Source organism: Lithobates pipiens, unplaced genomic scaffold, assembly GCF_037356315.1.
Source record: "Lithobates pipiens isolate NorthernLeopardFrog02 unplaced genomic scaffold, aLitPip1_a1.2 Scaffold_8, whole genome shotgun sequence".
Taxonomy (NCBI): Eukaryota; Metazoa; Chordata; class Amphibia; order Anura; family Ranidae; genus Lithobates; species Lithobates pipiens.
In genome coordinates this window covers 500,427,109-500,438,207 of record NW_027507903.1, presented here as the reverse complement: position 1 = coordinate 500,438,207, position 11,099 = coordinate 500,427,109, and positions in this window count along the sequence as shown.

Here is an 11,099-nt window from a genome sequence, read left to right as displayed (position 1 = left end):
CAAGGGAATGTAGCGGCTGGTGGCTGGACGAAAATTGTGTGTATAACCTATAATCCGGCTTTGGGAAGAAGGGCCACTCACAAGCGCCCCCATCATATGGCACCCATGGCACTTGCCATATGTGCCATACCCTGGATACACCACTGCCTTAAATCTCTCCTCTCCCCCTGCTATCCTCTCATCTCCTTTATCCTCTGCTCTCCTCCTGACATCCTTTCTATTCCTTTATCCTCTCCTCCAGCCATTCTATCATCTCCGTTCCCTCTCAATTACTCTCTGTTCTTCTCTACCCCAGCAATCCTCTCCTCAGCCATTTCCTTTCCCCAAGTCATTCACTCCTCTCCCTGACCATCCTGTTTACTCCCATCTCCTCTGCACCCAGCCATGTTCTCATCTCCCCAGCCCTGACACCATTCTCTTCTGCTCTTCTGTCCTCTCCCACCAACACCCTCTATTCTCCTCTGTCCTTTCCTCCACTGCAGTGATTCTCTCTTCTTCCTTATCCACTCCCTCCTCTCTTTTGCTCCAGCCACCTCTTTTTCTCCCCATCTTCTCTCCCCCCAAACATCTTCTTCTAATTTTTCCTCTGTTCGCTCCTCTCCCTTCTAGCCATACTGCATCCCTTGACCCCCAAGTGATCCGCTCTTGTTGCCTCATTCCCTAGTCATCCTGTTTTCTTGTCTCCTTTCATCTTCTAGTCATGATCTCCTCTCTTATTTTCTCTCTTATCTCCCCCTGCTTTTCCTTGTCTTTTGCTTTCTTTTTGTCTATCTTTAGTCATCCTCTGCTCTTTTACCACCATCCCCAATCATTCACTCTTCTTCTCTCATTTCCTCACCCTATAGTATGACCATGTTTTGGGGCTGTGTTCGATATGTGCAAAGAGAGATCACACAAATACTTAAAAGTAGAACATTTATTAAAAGTAATGACAGATAAAGATAAACATATAACAAGAATAACTAACTAAAGATGCTGTTTCACCATGGAGTCCCCCTGCACATCCAGCATGGCCAGATAATTGGTTCAGACGCTTGCATGGTTGCAAGCTTTGGTGTGAGACTCACCCTACAGGTTCTAGCTATGTAGGTATTGTATGTAGGAAATGGTCAAGTCCACCTTCAGATCAAAATGACCTTCTAAGGAAAATTGAAAATTCCTGAAGGAGAGGGGGCTGGCTTGTCCATATAGGCAGTTCACATTACAATAATATGAATCATCCAAGGTAACCAGAATAACCAGGATATTAGAGGCTTTATTAGATATTTGTGAGACCAACCTTAATAAGGAATCTGAAATATGCAATTTCCAAATAAACTAAGATTACCTTACAAATCAAATGGCCACCATTAGCCATAATGGCAGATGAGTAGATGACCGAGCAGATTGGAAAGGCTCTTATGTATGTCAGTTTGTGTTGAGTATGTGGGACCCATGATATATCTGGCATTGCCACAATAATGTTAGGTCTGTCACAAGGGTGACAGGCACCTAGAGCTGTATAATTGTGGATCATCAGAAAATATACCTGAGGTTACACGTCCACTGTTGTGATTCCCCTTGCACAGTCATTCCACAGCAATAAAGATGCATGCTATCAAATCTGGTGTCTGTGAGTCATTCCTTGGTACAAGGGGCATTAGTAATAATTAACACGTTGATTTCCTGGAATATGTAAAAATTCCCTACTGCCTGTGTATATACATGTATATATATGCATTAATATAATTTTTTTTGATGCTTTTTTTTCCCTCACCCCCTTGAGGACGTGGCTCTTTTTGGCACACAATTTTCAATTCCACTATTTCCTATAAAAGCGATTGCCCATGGTGTACGAGACTAGCCTAGCTCTGAGGAAGGGGGTGCCCCCCCCCCGAATCTCGTTAGCTGTACTCCGTGTTCTGTGCATGTCCATGCTTTGTTTTTATGGCCTTTTGTCAGTTGCATTTTGTGAGTACCCACTTTTATATAAAACATTTTTATTATTAAATTATCTTTGGTAATGAACTAGGTGTACACGCCTTCCATTTCTGTTTTTTTTTGTAGTTCCTTTCAGATTACCCCATCTGAGGAAGGCAGCATCCAACCAGTTTTGGATACCATATATACCTTTGACACCACCATTTTATTTGATATCTGTTACTCCACACCATGGAAGACCTATTAGCACTGAAAAGTGCCTGAGTTTTTTTTATTCCTACTAAAAATATTTTAGACACACATGAACTTTAATGGCATCCCAGTCTTAGTCAATATTGAGTTGGCCCACCCTTTGCAGCTATAACAACTTCAACTCTTCTGGGAAGGCCGTCCACATGGTTTAGGAGTGTGTCTGTGGGAATTTTTTAACTATCTCTCCAGAAGCGCATTTGTGAGGTCAGACACTGAAAGGGATGAGAAGGCCTGGCTCACAGTCTCCACTCTAATTCATCCCAAAGGTGTTGTATGGTGTTGAGGTCAGGACTCTGTGCAGGCCAGTCAAGTTCCTCCACCCCAACCTTGCTAATCTGTGGCTTTATCGACCTTGCTTTGTGCATTGATCCAAATCATTTGGTAAAGGGGGGATTATGATGTGGGGTTGTTTTTCAGGGGTTGGGCTTGGCCCCTTAAGGTGTCAGCATACCAAGACATTTTGGACAATTTCATGCTCCCAACTTTGTGGGAGCAGTTTTGGGATGGCCCCTTCCTGTTCGAACATGACTGCACACCATTGCACAAAGCAAGGTCCATAAAGACATGGAGGAGCAAGTTTGGGGTGGGGGAACTTGACTGGCCTGCACAGTCCTGACCTCAACCCGACAGAACATCTTTGCCAGTCAGGCCTTCTCGTCCACATCAGTGTAAAGACAGGTGTCCCAATACATTTGGAAATATAGTGTATGTATTTTTCACAATAAGCTCTGCAATTTCCTTCAGAATGAGGTTTTCATTTGTACCTTCATTTTACAATGCTCTATCAAGGCAGCAGATTTGTTTAAAAGTACATACAATTTACATTTTACAATTTTCTTTAAAACTTATGTTTTCAGGTAAGATTCAATTTCATGATAAACGAAAAAAAAAAAAAAACCCTCCTGCTTCATAAATTACACCAGGGTGAATGAATACATTTACTGGACACAACATACAAACAGATAAGACTTCTAATATGGAGATTTTTATATAGGCTTGTGCTGATCCATAAAATGAGTCACAGTCCAGACATCAATGAATAGCCATACAAATCTGTATATCTCTCCGTACTGCAAAGAGATTCTGTAATTGCTTCTGTACTTTCAGCATGGTCTGGGATAGTGATTATTGATCTGCAAGGTTTAGGGTAGGAAAATAACAAAAATACTGTCAGTTAATGACTAAGGTTTAATTTACCCTTCATAAGTGATAAGTATTTCACCTTTTAGTGGTAGTTTTATCAGCATTCCATACCTGTCAATCATTGTTATGCACACATGCAGACACAAATATACACATGTCTATTGAACGTATTATCCCCTTTTTTTCTGCAATGACACTGTGTGAAAAAATAACAGGGAAGATAAAAAAAGAGGCATGTACCACAATGCAATCTATAAGAAGTGAGCCATGCATAGGATTAGACTGCATGCAGCCCGTTTAGTTTGAGATTATCACCTTTTTACTTCGGCACAAGGCTGTTTTTTTTTATAGGTGCCTTTGTTTCTGTCAAGCCTTTATTTACTCATGCCGATTATTAGATAAAGTCATATTGTACCCTTTGACTACACATTCAGCCTGCCTGATGGGTTTTACTTCCTCTTTTGTTCCCTGCAAAGTAAAAGCATAATGAGCTAGTATGCATCGCATTCTAGCCCATTATGTGACACTTACCTGCAAACGAAGCCAGCGATGTCCCCTCTGGTGGCGGCATCCATCTTCACCCCACCTCCTTCCGGAGCTCTGTGACTGGCCAGAGTCACGTGACGTCACTTCCGCACATGCGTGTGGGAGCTGATGGTCATGGCATGGGGCCTTTAGAAACAGCACAATCATGCCCTTTCTTCAGTGTACATGTGCCAATAACTTTGGCACAAGTTTATATGTTAAATATCTCCTAAACCGTGCACCTGTGAATAATCTAGGTGCAAACATTAGCAACCAAGTATCAAACAACGCACCACATGTAGTACTTTGCAACTGACTGGGAATATACACTATAAGTATTGGGAATGCCTCATGCCTGCCTGGCTCACAGTATACACTCTAATTTATCCCAAAAGTTTTCTATCAGGTTGAGGTCAGGACTCTGTTCAGGGCAGGCAAGTTCCTCTACCCCAAACTCGCTCATCCTTGCCTTGTGCACTGGTGAGCAGTCATGCTGTAACAGGAAGGGGCCATCCCCAAACTGTTCCCACAAAGTTGGGAGCATGAAATTGTCCAAAATGTCTTGGTATGATGACGCCTTAATGCCCCGTACAGACGGAAAATGTTCGATGGGAGCTTTTTGTTGGAAATTCCGATGGTGTGTAGGCTCCATCAGACATTTTCCATTGGAATTTCCCTCGCACAAAATTTGAGATCTGGTTCTCAAATTTTCCAACAACAAAATCCGTTCTCACACATTCCAAATGTGTGTACACAATTCTGACGCACAATAGTCCACACATGCTCGGAATCAAGCAGAAGAGCCGTGCTGGCTATTGAACTTCACTTTTCTCGGCTCGTCATACGTGTTGTACGTCACCGCGTTCTTGACGTTCGCAATTTCCGATCAACTTTGTGTGACCGTGTGTATGCAAGACAAGTTTGAGCCAACATCTGTCAGAAAAAATCCATGGATTTTGTTGTCGGAATGTCCGATCAATGTCCGATCGTGTGCATAAAAGAGTTCCCTTCAATGGAACTAAGGGGCCAAGCTCAACCCCTGAAAAACATCCCCACATCATAACCCCCCCCCCCCCCCCCTTTACCAATTGATTTGGATCAATGCATAAAACAAGGCCCATAAAAACACAGATGAGCAAGTTTGGGGGAAAGGATCTTGACTGGTCCGGACCTCAAGCCAACAGAACACCTTTGGGATGAATTAGAGCGGAGACTGCAAATCAGGCCTTCTTGTCCACATCAGTGCCTGACCTCACAAATGCCCTTCTGGAAGAATGGTCAAACATTCCCATAGGCACACTCCTAAACCTTGTGGACGGCCTTCCCAGAAGAGTTGAAGCTGTTATAGCTGCAAAGGGTGGGCCAACTTAACGTTGAACCCTGCGGACTAAGACTGGTGTCCCAATACTTTTGGTAATATAGTGTAGCTCAAAATAAGACCAATCATTCATTAATGTAAAACACTGATTAAAAACTCTATCTGCATTATGATGTCTTCTCTTGCACACACAAATATTTGTTCCACCAATCAGACATGATTGACAAATTTTATATATGACCGGTCAACACAGCAAAGTTGAAATCAAACAAGAGCCCTCTAATGCTGCGTACACACGACGGACTTGGTCCGGTGGACTGGAATTCGATCGTGTGTGGGCTCCAGCAGACTTTTTCTTCCCAAAAGTCCAGCGGACCTAGAAATAAAACTTGCTTCAAATCTTTCTGACGGACTTGAGTCCGGTCGAAAAATCCGGTTGTCTGTGTGCTAGTCCGACGGACTAAAACCGGCACTAGGGCATCTATTGGCTACTGGCTATGATCTTCCTTACTCTACATCATCACGTTCGAATCTGTCGGACTTTTGGAGTGATCCTGTGTGGCCAAGTCCGTTCGCTTGAAAGTGCGGCGGACCTCAGCTGCAAAGTCCATCGGATTGTCCGCCAGACCAAGTCCGTCGAATTGTCCGGTCGTGTGTACGCGGCGGCATTAGTTGATTGAACAAAGAGTCTCTGGTTTTCCATTTAAAATTTGATCAGTCAGTTTCGGTGCTTTGAATGATTGATTAAATGCTCATAGTCATAGGTGTGATTGGCTGGTTACTGATGTTGTGGAAAACAGTGACCTGTAGTAATATTTCTCTACATTTAAACCACGTCCTTAAAGGGGTTGTAAAGGTAATTTTTTTCTTTTCTAAATAGGTTCCTTTAAGCTAGTGCATTGTTGGTTCACTTATCTTTTCCTTCGATTTCCCTTCTAAATGTTTTTTTTCTTTGTTTTCTTTGTCTGAATTTCTCACTTCCTGTTCCTCCTCAGTAAGCTGTTCAGTAAGCTGTTCTGGCTGACTAACCACCAGCTCGGATGATGGTGAGAAGTTTACTGGGGAGAAACAGGAAGTGAGATATTCAGACAAAGCAAAAAAACATTTAGAAGGGAAATCAAAGGAAAAGGTAAGTGAACCAACAATGCACTAGCTTAAAGGAACCTATGTAGCAAATAAAAAATTTACCTTTACAACCCCTTTGGCAGTCTGTAGGCAACTGTATCTGCTCAGCATCAACCGCGTGGCCCGTCTTTAGTCCTTTTAAGATCCAGTTAGTGGGAACTGGTGAAAGTTCAGTTTCTCGTGAACCTTTTCACTCTTCGCTGCATTCTTCAATGTGCTAAACGTTTGTGCTGATAGTCACTTTAAGTACTTCCTCTTTGACTTGACAGAAGCTTGTTGCAATCCTTGACAAGTATTTCTCCTAGTACATGACACCTCTGCTATCACACTTCTCCAAAAAAGTATTTTACAGTTGCGTTACACCGTCATGAGAGGACGGGGCCAAGTTTTCACTTGGCAGTACATTCAGACATTGTTTGACAGCTTCCAAAAAGAAAAAGAAGACGTAGGAGATAGCCCACACTGAGTTGGTGGCAAAATCGCACATATGGCAAATCCCAGTGCCCACATCCTATATGTGCTGAATTCTCTACAAGGAACTGAATAACATAGATAATGATGCAGCAGATTACATGCTTCCCCTTCTTATTTTCCAAGGATCCCTTCTAACAACCAGGAACCAGGGTGGAGGAGAGGGCTTGTAAAATTCAGTTAATGAAAATCAAAAGAAGACAAAAAAAAAAAAAAAAGAGGAAATTTTGATTTGATCTGAAAAGAAAGGGGGCGACAGATAGGCTATAATCTCATCGCTAAAAATATATCACTTGATGAGTAATTACCGTGGATTTCAATAAAAAAAAAAAGAGGCAATGAAATGTAAAACATCAAGTTCAGCTTTGGGCAAGAGGACGCAAATTATAGGCGCTGACATCTGGTCAACGTCACGGGACTTGTACGCAGATTGTTTTAATGCTGTAGTGGGTTTTTCTCCTGCGCAAACTGCAATAGAGCGTAAAGAGAAAAATATATGCAGTACATATTTATTTTATTAAATTAGACATATAAAGCATTAAGAACATTACTAATTATAGTATTTTTCCCAGATAGCTCAGAGACAAACAACACTGTACCCCTATATAAAAATCCCTATATATCCTATATTTCTATAAAACAGCTGCTCTATTTTTTTACACCTTAAAAAAATTCTGAAAACTTTTTTTTAATGTTCTACAGAGAACAGTAACCACATCAGTCCTGGAAGGTTTACTCCCCCCCTTCATGACCAGGCCATTTCTTGCGTTATGGCACTGCATGACATTTTCACAGTCACTGTACCCAAATAAAATAGATTTCCTTTTTTTCCCACAAATAGAGCTTTCTTTTGGTGTTATTTGCTCCCCTCTGCGTTTTTTTGTTTTTTTTGCGCTAAAAACAAAACAATATTTTTTTACTATAAAACATAGCCAATTAAAAAATTTAAAAAATCAAGTGTATTCATCAATTTAGGCCAATATGTATTCTGCTACATGTTTTTAGTAAAAAAAAAAAATAAAAATCCCAATAAGCGTAAATATTGATTGGTTTGCACAAAAGTTATAATGTCTACAAACTATGGGATATTTTTGTGGAATTCTTTTTTTTTTACTAGTAATGGCGGCTCTCAGTGATTTTTAGTTGGACTGAGACAAATTGCAGCGGACAAATCTGACACCTAAATGACACTTTTGACACCTTTTTGGGGACCTGTGAAACTAATTTAGGATGTGGAAACCTTGCAAAAAAGATCAGAACAAATTAATGGGGTGTTCAACTACATGGCAAATGAGGTTCAATGTAGAAAAATGTAAAATAATCCATTTGGGTGGCAAAAATATGAATGCAATCTATACACTGGGGGAGAACCTCTGGGGGAATCTAGGATGGAAAAGGACCTGGGGGTCCTAGTAGATGATGGGCTCAGCAATGGCATGCAATGCCAATCTGCTGCTAACAAAGTAAATAGAATATTGGCATGCATTAAAAAGGGGATCGACTCCACAGATAAAACGATAATTCTCCCGCTCTACAAGACTCTGGTCCAGCCACACCTGGAATATGCCATCCAGTCCTGGGCACCAGTCCTCAGTAAGGATGTACTGGAAATGGAGTGAGTACAGAGAAGGGCAACAAAACTAATAAAGGGATTGGAGGGTATTAGTTATGAGGAAAGGTTGCGAGCACTGAACTTATTCTTTCTGGAGAAGAGACGCTTGAGAGAGGATATGATATCAATATACAAATACCATACTGGTGACCCCACAATAGGGATCAACATTTTTTGCAGAAGGGAGTTTAACAAGACACATGGCCACTCATTAAAATGAGAAGAAAAGAGGTTTAACCTTAAACTAGGTAGAGGGTTCTTTACTGTAAGAGCGGAAAGGATGTGGAATTCCCTTCCATAGACGGTGGTATCAGCGGGGAGCGTCGATAGTTTAAAAAAACTATTAGATAAGCACCAGAACGACCGCAACATACAGGGATATACAATGTAATACTGGCATATAATCACACACATAGGTTGGACTTGATGGACTTGTGTCTTTTTTCAACCTCATCTACTATGTAACTATGCAACTATGTAATACAATGATCAGTGCTAAAAAATGCACTGTCACTGTACCAATGACACTGGTAGGGAAGGAGTTAATATCAAGGGCGATCAAAGGGTAAAGTGTGTCCCTAGGGGTTGCTTTCTAACTGTGGGGGGGGGGGGGGGTGCTTTGGCTGGGGAAAGACAGAGATCAATGTTCCTGCTTAGCAAAAACACAAGATTTCTAACTAACTGCCTTGTTTACATAGGAAGACTGCTGTTCTGACTCTCCTCAGAACGATAAGTGGGTCCTGGCAGAATTCATGTCCACCTGACCCGCTGATTGACTCCCGCTGTGTTTGGACACGCACGCGTCCCAGAGCTCGTGCCCAAAATCACGTACAGGTAGGTGATTTTGCAAAGGAGGGCTGCCCCGCCGCAGTATATCTGCGCGGGGTGGTCCTTAAGCAGTTAAGGGGCAGTAACATTCTGTTAACCATTTGTGGGATATGGTTTGCTGTGTTGACAATAAAGGTCCCTTTTTGATTTTATTATTTATTACAGGTACTTACAAAGCACAGTAAATTTTACATGAATATTGTACATTAACATCAGTCTCGGCCCTTAAGGAGCTTACAATCTAAAGTCCTTAACTCATATTCAGACATACTAGGGCCAATTTAGACAGGATCCAGTCAACCTAACAGAATGTCTGTGGAGTGTGGGAGGAAACCCAGGCAGGCACTGGGAGAACATGCAAGTTCCAGGCAGGCAGTGTCGTGTTTGGGATTCGAACCAACAGCTCCAGTGCTGATAAGGAGAAGTGCTAACCGCTTAGCTACTGTGCTTTTTTTTTGCGCACTGTAGTAAGTTGGCAACCTATTCAAAATAAATGCCTTAACACAAATCACATTGAGAGGCACTTCAGCTTTCCCTCCCCTGCTTTTATTCCATGACACCTTTATAAAAGGTGGATGGTTATTTACTAAAAGCAGACAAAGCATCATCAGGTAGACATTGCACTCAGTAATGTCAATGAACCAAGCTGTCCTTGGACGGCTCTGTTCACACACGGGTGGTTCTGTAACTTAGCATAGAGAGAAAAATGACTGCGATCACAAGATGTAAACAGTGTAGTGCCCTCCCTTCTCTTACAACATAAGGAGGGGAGGAAACAGAAACAAATAAATGAATGACTTATTTATTAGTTCCTGGATTGCCGTGCAGATCACTTTAGCAGCTGCAAAGAATAACTTGTGGCGTGTACTTTTCAAAGAAGGATAATTTTGGGGTCATTCACATCATCCTAGCATTTTGTATGAACAGAAAATAACTTTTTGTTTCCCAACACTCTTTTTTTCCTATATATTGTAAACAATAAGCCACAATGGTTATTAACCACTTGCTTACTGGGCACTTAAACACCCTTCCTGACCAGACCAATTTTCAGCTTTTGGTGCTCTCACACTTTGAATGACAATTACTCAGTCATGCAACACTGTACCCAAATGAATTTTGTGTCCTTTTTTTCCCACAAATATAGCTTTCTTTTGGTGGTATTTGATCACCTCTGGGGTTTTTATTTTTTGTTCTATAAATGAAAAAAGACCGAAAATTTTGAAAAAAAACGCATATTTCTTTGTTTCTGTGATAAAATTTTGCAAATTATAATTTTTTTTTCATAAATTTTGGCCACAATATATACTGCTACATATCTTTGGTAAAAATAACCCAAATTATTGGATATTATTTGGTCTTTGTGAAAGTTAGAGAGTCTACAAGCTGTGGTGCGAATCGCACAAAATTGATCACACCTGATGTACTGGTGGCCTATCTCATTTCTTGCGACCCGAACAAGTCAGGAAAGTACAAATACCCCCCAAATGACCCCTTTTTTGAAAGTAGACATTCCAAGGTATTTACTAAGATGCATGGTGAGGTTTTTGATGTTGTCATCTTTTTCCCACAATTCTTTGCAAAATGAAGATTTTTTTTTTTTTCTCACAAAATTTTCAATGTAATAGGTTATTTCTCTCACATGGCATGTGTATACCACAAATGACACCCCAAAATACGTTCTGCTACTCCTTCTGAGTATTACGATACCAAATGTGTGAGACTTTTACACAGCCTGGCCACATACAGAGGCCCAATATTGAAATAGCACCATCAGGCGTTCTAGGAGCATAAATTACACATCTTATTTCTCAACCACCTATTACAGTTTTGAAGGCCCTGGAGCACCAGGACAATGGAAATGCCCACAAAGTGACCCCACGTGGCACTGACAACACGTGGCACTGA